The sequence below is a fragment of the Temnothorax nylanderi genome, unplaced genomic scaffold (assembly GCF_030848795.1).
Source record: "Temnothorax nylanderi isolate EJ_2023f unplaced genomic scaffold, tnyl_v1.0 TNYL_tig0036_pilon, whole genome shotgun sequence".
Classification (NCBI taxonomy): domain Eukaryota; kingdom Metazoa; phylum Arthropoda; class Insecta; order Hymenoptera; family Formicidae; genus Temnothorax; species Temnothorax nylanderi.
In genome coordinates, this window is record NW_027249098.1 from 627,805 (window position 1) to 639,117 (window position 11,313).

The window sequence follows — 11,313 nt, forward strand, 5'->3', positions numbered from 1 at the left end:
GGGCTGTGTTATTGCTACAAGATGCGCGCGATGACGCACGGTGCTCGAATAAACCGCGCGAGTCCCATGTCGCGCGCGTGATCCCGAACGACCAGGAAAGAAAATATATCGCGAGCGGGTTGGGAGGGGAGAAAAAAAATATTTTCTCGCTCTCTTTCCAGGCCGTCTGGCCCGCCGGTGCGCTGAACGCATCGGTTATACTGGCCGACGAGTGGTCTATAAACCAACTCGAAACTCGCATTTTCGACATCGCCGCGCCAGACGAACGCGAAACGCGACGTTATCGGGTTATACCTGATAAAAATCATGCGCATGAAATGAATAAACTGCGTCGCGAAGAGTCATACGCTAAGTGTCAAAGTCAGCATTGTTAGTAGATAGATAGATTTTATTTAACTTCAGCTACAAAAGCCATTAAGTGAGCTTGGTTTACAAATATAAACACACTCATACCTTCCTTACTTACTGCGTGCTATTTTTCTATATTTCTTCTTAATTATATCCTTTAAATACAAATAAATAACACAATCCTTATACAACGAAACTTATTATTTGCGCGCTAAACTCGAAGCCTAATCCACTTCAGCAACAAAAGCCAAGGAGTGGACTTGATTTACAAATATACCTTAAACACACTCATACCTTCCTTACTTACAATGTAAGAATGTTAACATTATCCTGTTCATCATTCCATACTTTTCCATATTTCCTCTTAATTCTATCCTTTAAACACAAAAAGAACAAATACCTTGCTTTGTCTCTAAAAATAACATCCCTCGAATTTTAAAACTTACAAAACTTATATCTTAAATCCAAATTTTCTCATCCTGTTGTCCTACAATATTTTCATTTCGATAAAATATAATACAAAATACAAACGCTTAATGTTTAAATAACATTTTTGTTTTATGATAAATCGAATAAGATCGAGGGTTAAGATTAAAATAAAACTGTGAGTACATCATGTGTGTTCTGCAACCAAAGTTATTTGTCTTTCGTTTCACGTCTTGATATATTTAAAGGGTTAAATCGAATTAGTTCGGGAAGGGACGTCCCGAGACCTTTCGAAAAGTAGGGTACCGAATAATTCGCGTTATTTGTGTCGCTGATAGCTCATCGAATATTTCGTCGACGTAACGTCGAGCGGAAGCGCGGGGGCTAGTACTCGGCGTCCTTTATTTTTATGCGCGCGTGTCTGTCCCCGACTCCCGGAGGCGGATAGTCGAAAGCTCGGAGCGATATTTCCAGCCTGGTTCGGCGTCGTCGCCGCGCGGCCGCGGGGACTTGCAGAAAATTACACGCTCCTTTGTCTATGCAAGACAATTCAGTCGCTTTCGCATTCAAAGCGTGACCAATAGCTAGCGAGAGGCGCCGGAACTCCGTAAGATGTGGGTTTTCGTCGGAGTTAGCGAACGCGGCGTTCCGCCGGCGAATACAAATCAGGTCATCCTATATGCGGCCGCCGCCGTATACCTATGTGTACGTACACACACCTCGGCTTCCTCCCACCCGCCTTTCCCTCTTGCACTCTTCGCCCCGGTGTACCTGTCCGTTTCTGTCCACCCGCTACCGACCGCGACGTACCGGAAGTCACCGCAACGAATGTGCGGCCACCCACGATCGATCGAGGATCTCCTTCGACGCGACGGGATCGTTTACTCCGTTTCGCTCTTTCGCGAGAAACAACGTCAGTGGTCCATTTTTTATGAAAAAACCGAGACCGATACTTTTCCCCTCGAGAAGTGTTCGGAAGCTCCAAGCCCAAGTTTCGACGAATCTATCCCTCCCGTGTATCTTGCGTATATGTCTTTGCCGTCACGACGATAACGATCTGCAATTGCCCCATCGCCGCGCAGAGTCTCTCCTCCGCCTTTCACGTCCGCCAAATTATCGGGCTTAATTGCGAGGAAGATTCGGCCGGATTTCGAGCGACCTGATCTCGCTCAAACCCCCTGCATCATTAAAGCGATTCAGGGCCCGTGAATCCGCGGATGCGGAAATTAGGTCGCAACCGCCAATAAGAAGGCGCCAATTTGATCTCCCTTCGTCAGGGTCTTAACAACTTGCCATTATTAACAGAAGTAACGAACGTATCCCGTTACAGATCTTAATTGATAAGCAAGGAGACGTCTTAATGAATCTATACGTAGCCGCTACAAATCTAAATGTCATCCGGCGTATAAAAATGCTCTGCAAATCCAAGTGTGTTATTTTTACATCTAAAAATGACACATTTGACCGAAGCTCTTTATACATGTTTCTTGCGTCATTTAACGTTTAATCGTACTCAATTAAAAGTTAATACGTTCAATCGTGATTTAAATGACGATACGTTAATGACGTAAATGTAGGATATTTAATTCTAGACCAGAGGTTGGCTAAACGTATGCCAGCTGTTTACATGTATAGTTGTCGAGTTAGCGATATCTATTGTCTATGCCCTTCTTTATTTATTACGTTAAAGTTAAATCATAACGATCGCGGAAAGGTCAGTCGTCGTCGTGCGGTAAAAGAAAGAGGTAAGCTAAGACCGACGTGCACCATACGAATTGGTTGTGCGAATCTTGTCCGAAATTCATGACACTACATAAATAAATACGTCAAATCACGCGATTTAAAACGGCAAGAAATGTGTAAGAAGAGCTTCAGACCTAGAGTTGGATTTGCAGTGTAGGAGAGTGTATGTTCTTCAAGAGAACCTATTGATTAACCGAACCCGGTGATAACTCTGTTGATCCCTTAAGAAGATTGACCCGCTAATTACTTAGAAAAATTACATAGCTAATTGCCGCTCTTATTCACACTCCTGCCGATCGTTACGAGCGCGACGCGGCGTGGCATCATTGTCCCAGTAAGTTGCTGCCAAATTTCCGTTGGCGATTCGGCAATAAATAGTCGCGCCATTGAGGGGTCGGCGCCGCGGAGGGTCGAATCAAGGATCGAGACTACAGTCGACACGCAGTGACGGTTTCGTTAGCGGCCGTTCCGTTTCGCGGCAACTTCTCTTTGGGAGAAACGTCACAATCTACGACCGTCAAAGTCGCGTTTCCGCGTCAAAATGGCGTTCCAAGCGAAGTGATGAGCCCCGTCCGTCGCGATAAATCTCAGGGGTGATTGATCAACCGGATTAATTCCGCGAAAGATCCCGGATAATCCCGGCCATGTCTCTCTCTCGCTCTCTTCCTCTCTCTCTCCCCGTTCGATACCCGTTCGCGCAATAATCGCGCTTATTTTAGTCCGGCAAGTTGTTTTTAACGCGATTAACGCGCAAATAACACACTACGTATATTTTTACGCCGGCGTAAAATCCATATTCTTCTTTTCCTCCTTCGTGATCCGCGCGCGTCAATTCGACGCAGTTTACTAATTGATGTTTATCCGCCATGGAGTGAATCGCCGCGATTTTTTTAAATGGGCACGCACACACGCGCAACGTGCACCTGTAAATAACATCGACATACCGTGCGTGCGTGCGTGTCGATTATTTTCACGGTGACGTAACGCGCGCGCCAACGCTGCAACGTTTAATTGCAACAGCTATAAATACATGCACGGCGTATTTTTAATTCGCGCGGGGAGGGAGAAGGAAGGAGAGGAAGAGGGAGAAAGGTAGACGAGAGATGAAGACATTTCCCCCGCAGCCGGCGTGTGTGTGCCGTAATGCGCGAGCAAACGCGCAGCAAACTCGGTAGACGTTATTTCGTTGCCGATTCAGCTTCCCCCCTCTCTGCCCTCAAGCTCGTTCACGTGCGCCTTATCGGACCCATCGACCGGACGAAGTTCGCTCGCTCGGGGGATTAATTAAGAAGCGTGATTTCTGCAATTCCGACGCCGCCGCCGCCGCCACCACCGCCGCCAACGTCGCCGCTGTGCCGCTGCCACCGTCGCCCGTCGCCCGTCGCCATCGCCATCGCCACCACCGCCACTGTAATCAACGCCGTCGAGTATCAGAGACTAGTGAATGAGGTCCGAAGATCGTCGCCTGCCCACGAGAATGATTCACGCTGCCTACGCAATTTACTACGCTGCTGTAAGTGAGAGTTCGCCCGCCCGTCATAAACAATCGATAGACCGGCTGCAAACAGCCGCTTGTTTATCACAAACAACCGGCTTTGCCGGCGATTGATCTGTTTTACGTCGTTCTCACTCCTTGGTCACGCCGATCACGCATGACATGACGGTCTCGATACGGTTGATGGTCGTATTTTTCGATCGCAAAGAATTATTACATTGTATCACGTTTTCCAAGGTGTGTATTTTCGAATATCAGGAAAGAGAGTTTTTCTAGAAGTGTACCAAAACTATTTGCTTTAAAACTATTATGTCCTTATCTACTAACGTAAATTAAGTTTAATTTCGGTTTAACTTACTTTTATCTTTTTCTAATTTTTAGAACCAGAGAAAGATAAAAAAACAAGTTAAACCGAGATTAAAGTTAATCTACGTTGGTAGAAATGGACATTAGTCAAATAAATACATTAGAAGATCGACGAGATCATCAACGTGCATGACCATGGAAATATATGGACTTTAGATTAGCGGTCCTCATGTTAGCTTATACTGACGCACTTGCACAAATTTGACACTATCGTCCGAAGAGGATCAGGATCTACGGCCACCCCACGTCGCATTTCTCTCGCGATTAACGCGCGAATTAACGCGGTCACGCAACGAACCCGTACCGTACTCGTCGCGGCGGTCGCGGTAATTAGCCGCGACCGGTTTTGTTCCTCCTTCGTTGCACGATTTGTGATCGATAAATCGCCGAGTCCCCGAGTCCGAGAGAGAATGTTTATCAGGACACATGGTAACGCGACCGATTTCCCTCGAATTCCCGATTAATTAGTCACGTAAACGCCTGGATACCGTGCCCGGAGCAATCGGCGCTCTGGAATTCGATGATTGGGACGGCGGAATTTTACGCCCGCGGATGTCGATTCGCGTAGATGTCACTCGAACGTGTGAAATTTTAGCGTCCAACGCTAAAACAGCAACGTAGCATCGGGATTAACCGCGTCGATGACGAGTCCCGTTGTTACGCGCGAGAGAAAAGCGCGGCATTTTCTCTTGCACAATCCAAAGTGCCACTTTATTCAAATTGATACAAACTTTCATTCGCACTGTGTATACACAATTTATTATATACGGAGAGTCGAGAGATCGACTGTTATCTGATGTGTTTTTTGAAGAATTTGAGGACTTTTTATAAGAGACCGAGCGAGGGAGAGAAAGAAAGAGATTACCCTTTAATTACCGCGGGAGTTAATGGCGGTCGTAAACTTGGCGGGGAAGAGAGGAATGAAGCGGAAGTGATATCGCCGCTACGGGATCGCGCGGTGTGCGTCGCAATCGGCGTAATTTCGATTATTATGACAATTGCGCACGACCGTGTGTTTGCGGACGCGCCTTTATTTGCGCCGCGTGCCGGTTGGCCCCCTTTTCTTTTCCGCGTGTGCAGGTTCCCTCGCATGCGCGCGCGCATTCATTAATTAGCCGGGCATTTGTTTAGCGCTATTCGAATGCGCTCTTTCGGGGCCGACGATCCAAACAAAGGCGAGGTAGTTATTGTTACGATAATTTTATCGCGTATCATTATGACTTGTGACACACGAGCGTCGTGTGACGGTGCACCTTGCCGCCTTCTTCGCCTACGTCTCCCTTACGGCGATCGACCGCTACACGTTCGAATTACGTTGCGGTCAAGAAAGTGCGCGCGGCACGTTATTCCTCTTTCGCGAAGCGGTAGTCGCTCGCCCGCTCGTAATAAACAGTCTTGATAAATGAATAATGACGCGCTCACGCACAGCGCGGCGGCCGCGCGTACATCCGCGTAGCAGTTTAATGTGGGGGGTTGAAAGAATTATGGGCGCTTCTTCGACCACTTCAATTCTGGCCCGTTTCGTCGGGAATTCGTACAAATCTGAATTAAATTACCGTACAATTATCATCAATAAATCACCGATGCAACTAGACCTCCGCGAAGAGCTGTAGTTACCTTCGTGCGTTGCTCGTGGCAATTAAGGGGGGAGCGGGAGGGGGGGGGCTATCTTTTTAAATATGGAATATCCTCTGTGCGATGTTTAAAGAGTATTAACGTCCAATTTCGCTCTTCGGTAAGTCAAGGTATTTATTCCTCTTAATTGCCGGCCCCGTAATTGTTCATCCTACAGAAAACGGGATATCGGAATCTCTTTAGATCCGCCCCGAAAAACTCTATTCCGCGATCTATCCGCGCGTCTTACGCGGAATCCATTCCAGAGAAATTGCAGATCAGGGAAGGAAGAAAGAAACACGGCCGTTTCTCGTCTATGCATTTTCGCCTCCCGTCGTTTCCCCGCCGATGACGATTCGATTCCCACGACTCGGAGCCGCCGAACAATCGCGAACCCACGAGCGTGAATTCCGGCCGGATTAGTCACTCGTGACCGATTTTCCAGCAGATTTTCTGGCACCGACGTATATATGTATACGCGCGAGTACGAGTGAGCCGCTATAGAAGACGTCCGCTCGCGCGTATACCGGGTGCGCTAAATACGCGCTTCCGCATTGTGATGCCGCCGAGGATAGAGTCACGACCCCGATTCCGCACATCCTTAATTACGCGTCATATCCAGCGGATGCTCGCGTATACAGTTTGCCTGTCTCTTTCTCTCTCTCTTTCCGGAACCGAAGGAAAGTCGTCTACGACTGAAATTTCGTGACCTATTTTTTACTTGCTCGTAAATTTCTCCATGATGATCTCTCTTGTCGTTTTTCCCGTGTTATTATCACATCTGATTAAAAAACCAGCGATCAAATATTGTTAGAATGTGTATTGTCAATATTAATTAATAGTATATTATTAATTAAAAGATTGATATTGTATGATTCACTAATTATTTGCGCCTTGCATTCGCATTCGTTGCAGCGAAGCATCTTGCATCGATGCACGGGTACACAATAAGAAGGAATATTACGTTATTGTGTGTGTGTGTGTGTTTTGTGTGTGCGCGCGGGCATCATCTTTTTTTATCAGATAATTACGAACTGTCGCCTTTCGCTAATCCCGCCTATTGTCGTCGCCGGGGCAACAATCTCGAGACACCGACTCTCTCCGCCGCGCGCGTCGCGCGCCCCATCTGAAAATATTCCGCGATCGAATTTCGGAGTCTGCATTATCATCATCCCATTAAGGTGGGGATCGACGACGACGACGACGACGATAATGACGCGATCATGCAAACAATGATTCGACTGTTCTCACTGCGCACAGCGCGTATTTGAAAGTCGCGAGCGGCCTTCGTCGTCGCGAGAGAGCCGTGATCGAGAGAAAGAGAAAGGGTGGCGGGGAGAAGGGATGAGATGTGACGGCGATCGCGGGGGATCGTCCGAAGGGGAACAAGGATTTCTGTTCATTGACATACCAGAACGGCGGCCCCGGCCATTGCCGATTTCGCAAAAGTGTATTTTCACGCGCTAATTTGTACGGAGAGAGAGAAAGATAGAAAGAGGGAGAGATAATTCTCCGTCCCCGTTTACGGGACTACGACAACAGTCCGCGGTTGTTCCTGGCTCGCGACGGCGCGGGCCAAAGTATACGACGATGACGATAGCGTGAAGTTCGATGACTTCGCGACAAATTTCTGCGGAAACCTCCCGAGAGAGTGTATTTAGTTGTTGACGCCTCGCACATGGGAATTTCACCCTCGACGTAAAAATATTTTGAATTTAAAGGCGACGCGGGGGAAAATATTATTATATCATCAATAATATTTTCCCAAACACGAAATCTTTTTAATATATATATATATATATATCTATCTATATCTATATCTATAATATATATCTATAATATATATATATATTATAGAGAGAGAAAGAAAGAAAGAGGAAGAGAAAAAGAGAGATCATGATGGTGTTATTTGCAAAGCATATTTTATCGTATTCTTGTTTTCAAAACATCTTGATATCGTGCTGACGGACCTTGTCAGCATTGATTTCCTTGGCTTGCCTCAACTCCATAATAAAAACAGTGGAACTATTTTTAGAAAACTTTTGACCGCTTTACTCCGCGTTACAGCCTTATACCTTTGGCAAAGAGACCTCCCGAGAGATTATTCCAGAAGGAAAGGAAAAGCATCCAAAGGACTTTCTTCTTTTGTGTTTGCTCTGTTATTTCCGGTCTTTCTTAAATGGTTTTAAGGCAGACCCGAGGCACATGGCGTACATATTTTTCGCTCATTATCACGTGTCAGTGGTCAGAAAGCGAACGCTATGCGGGCTCCGGGCCCTTTGAACCTAGGGAAGCGCAATACGCGTTTACATCCGCACGAATGGCGAACGTAGGGAAATCGCTGAGTTTGTCAGCTACGGCAACCGTCGATTGATGTGCGTTTCTCAATGACTTTGCATTTCTCACGATTATTAATATCTGTCGTCGAGACCCGCTCATTTAATAATAGTATTGCCCCGGCACGTGGAATTTGCACGTCGATATCTTATTTACGCAACAAGCGCGCGACAAAGTCCAAGAGAGGATCCGTCGGCGTTGTTGTTGACTCTTCCGCGAATCACCAAGCATTATCATACCGTTCGGTGAATAATTGCCGGCCGTTTATATATCGTTGTTATGCACGCGCCGCAGCATCCCGAAGATTTCTTCTCTTTTTTTCCCTCTCCTTCTCACTCCCTCTCCCTTTTTCCCGCTGTGGAAACGTTCGACTCGATATATCGCGTTGCGTGGACGTTCCCCCTGACAGCGGGACCTTCCCCGCAGGTCTAAAAACTAGATAAAAAGTGGAAAAACAGCGAGGAACAGCTGGCGTCCACGGCCGCAGGAAAACCGATAGATCGGCTGCGCAGTTCAAGAGTTTTGTTTGACATTATCTAAAATCTCCTTCATACTTGTACATATTTGTTTAGGAGCACGAGAGTGTGACGTTACGAAAAGAACACGTAGGATCTCGGAATAGGATTTTACGTTCCAAAGTTCATTTACAAATATATAATTTATAATCTAATTGTATATATATCTAAATTATCTTTATATATATGTCAATATAATATCTTAATAATATTTATTTATTTTTATGTTTTTCACACATATATAAGTATCCGTAAAAATGAAAGAAAACTTGAAAAATAGAAAGAATTCTCCTATTTACGAATTCCGAGAGATTTTCCTCACAAAGCGTGCCTTCCGTAAGGCTTCCGTGTTCTCGGCATCTCATCGTGCGGCTCCTAATTAACCGTCATCTTCGACGTTATCGTCGCGTCATGTGGGCCCCGCTATGTACTCTCGTATAGGTCACGCGGCATCGCCATTACGCATCATTACGCAACATCATTGTACAATATTTGCCGTGCGATCTGCGGAGACAGGCGCGCGCGCGCGTATGTACATTGTGGATTGCCGTTGACGTAGTGCATTCCTGAGATTATAGGTGGACTACTTTTCAGAAACGCCAGCCGATAAGCGGCCACGGCGCGCGTTCTCCGCTATCGATCTCGTACGCGCGCGACTCCTCCCGCCCGCCCGCCCGCGCCGCGCGCGTCGACCGCACGACTCCGCTGCGAGAGGATTATCTATCGGCGCGTCAGGAAGATTTACGGAAGGGAACGCGCGCGCGGCAGCCAGCATCGACGATGATTGACGATTGCGACCGCGCGCCCGATCGCGCTCCGTCTATATTAATAAATTATAAGCGGACGCGCTCGTATCCGGAGTAACTGGACTGCGCGGTATCGGAATACGGGATATCGGGGAACCGTGTGGAACCGTAGAACGTCAGGCAGCACAGGATGCGGCGGTAAAAGCGTAAAGTATCGTAAGTTTACCCCCTGCTGCTTTCGGAACCGTTTCTATTCTTAGGCGCGGTCAAAAAATCTGGAATGTCATTGCGAGAATATACCTGCTTCCCTAGGGACTACGATTTCCACTTTTTATTATTCAAAAGCTTTTCCGTCGCTGCGGAAAAGTTGAAAGGCGCCGGCACACAGGTAGCTGAGAAAAGAAAGGGAAGCGTCCGTTCCCCGAGACTCGAGTCTCCGACCCGGAGACGCGCGTATACCGCCAACCGGCCGCTTTCCGAAGTCTCGGAGGAATCCGAGAACCGACCGGATGCAAGTCCAGAATGGGAATGCAGGCGGCCGCGCGCTGCGCGGCGCGTGTATGAGACTCCGTTACTCGCGTATCGGGTATTTCCCAGAACGCGACTATAAACAAACAAACACATCGAGTTGGCGGGATAAGGAGAGAGCGAGAGATAGACAGAGAGAGGGAGAGAGAGAGAGAGAGATAGCGCGAAAGAAGGGTGGGGTGAGCAGAGGAAGGAGGGCGGCAGGGAGAGAGGGTACCGCCGCGCGTGTGATCAGTGCACTCCCTTCCAACGCGGGAGAGTGCACCGACGAGGAGGCAGCCGCCGCGCGTTGCCGGACGCGGTGGAAAAGGGAACACGCGGGGACGGGGAGCTTGATCCTGGCGCCGTCGGTTGAGGGAACCCCCCCTGCTCGCCCTCCCCCTCTTCTTCGCCAATTGCGCGACCGGTGCATGCGCCGTGCGTGGGGTTTCCCTGGTTTCTCCCCTCCCCGCCGCATCCGCCGGGCGCGAAAACCGTCGGCGGGCCCCACCACCGTCCACGATAGGCGCGCACACACGCGCTTCCCCTCCGGCGCTCGCCCGTTCGAAATCGCAACGTAAAGTCGTCGCGAGCGAAACGGCGACGGTGACAAACAGTCGACGCTGTTTACCATCGATAATGCGAAGGTATCGGGGCGAGCGAGGCCTCGCTTTTAACGCCCTACGGCGTTCGCCCGTCGTCGCGGCTCGAAATTCGGGGCACGGGGGAGGGTTTGGTTTCGGGATGCCGCTGCGCTTCCATCCGCGGCAGCTGCGCCGCGCGCGTCGGGGTCATTAATCTCGCGCTAACGCGAGACCACTTGTAAATTCGAGCGGGGCTCTCCCGAAACTCCGGGGCGACGCGCATTCCGACCCTTCGTCGGAGAAACGGGCGCTCTCGATGCTTTCGTTGCAATTTTCGCACTTGACCGCAGGGCTAAGTGTGCTTTACGATTCGCGGTAAGATTACCGGCGCGGCGCGGCGCGGCGCGACGCGTTGCGACGGCGGCGGCGGCGGCGGCAGAGAAGGAGCAGAGGGGAAGCAGAGGGAGCGCGCGCGTTACCCCTCACGTCGTGCCCCACCATCGTTCCCGGATGCAGACCCTCGCGTCGGTGGTGGGATCCTCGCCGTCGGTGCCCTACGAAGTGGTGGGGGGGCCATGACGGAGAAGCTTGCCGCCAACTCGGGCGAATCCCCGTGGTGGGGAGAAAGCGCG

At 48.9% G+C, this 11,313-nt stretch overlaps 1 long non-coding RNA gene across 1 annotated transcript in view; it reads left to right on the forward strand.

The window, feature by feature from the left end:
• Positions 1–4,140, forward strand: part of LOC139771160 (uncharacterized) — a 265,643-nt gene extending 261,503 nt beyond the window's left edge. Inside the window, exon 4 of the long non-coding RNA XR_011717876.1 lies at positions 3,739–4,140. This is a non-coding gene — a long non-coding RNA (uncharacterized lncRNA). The remainder of the gene's footprint in view (positions 1–3,738) is intronic.
• Positions 4,141–11,313: the final 7,173 nt, after the last annotated feature.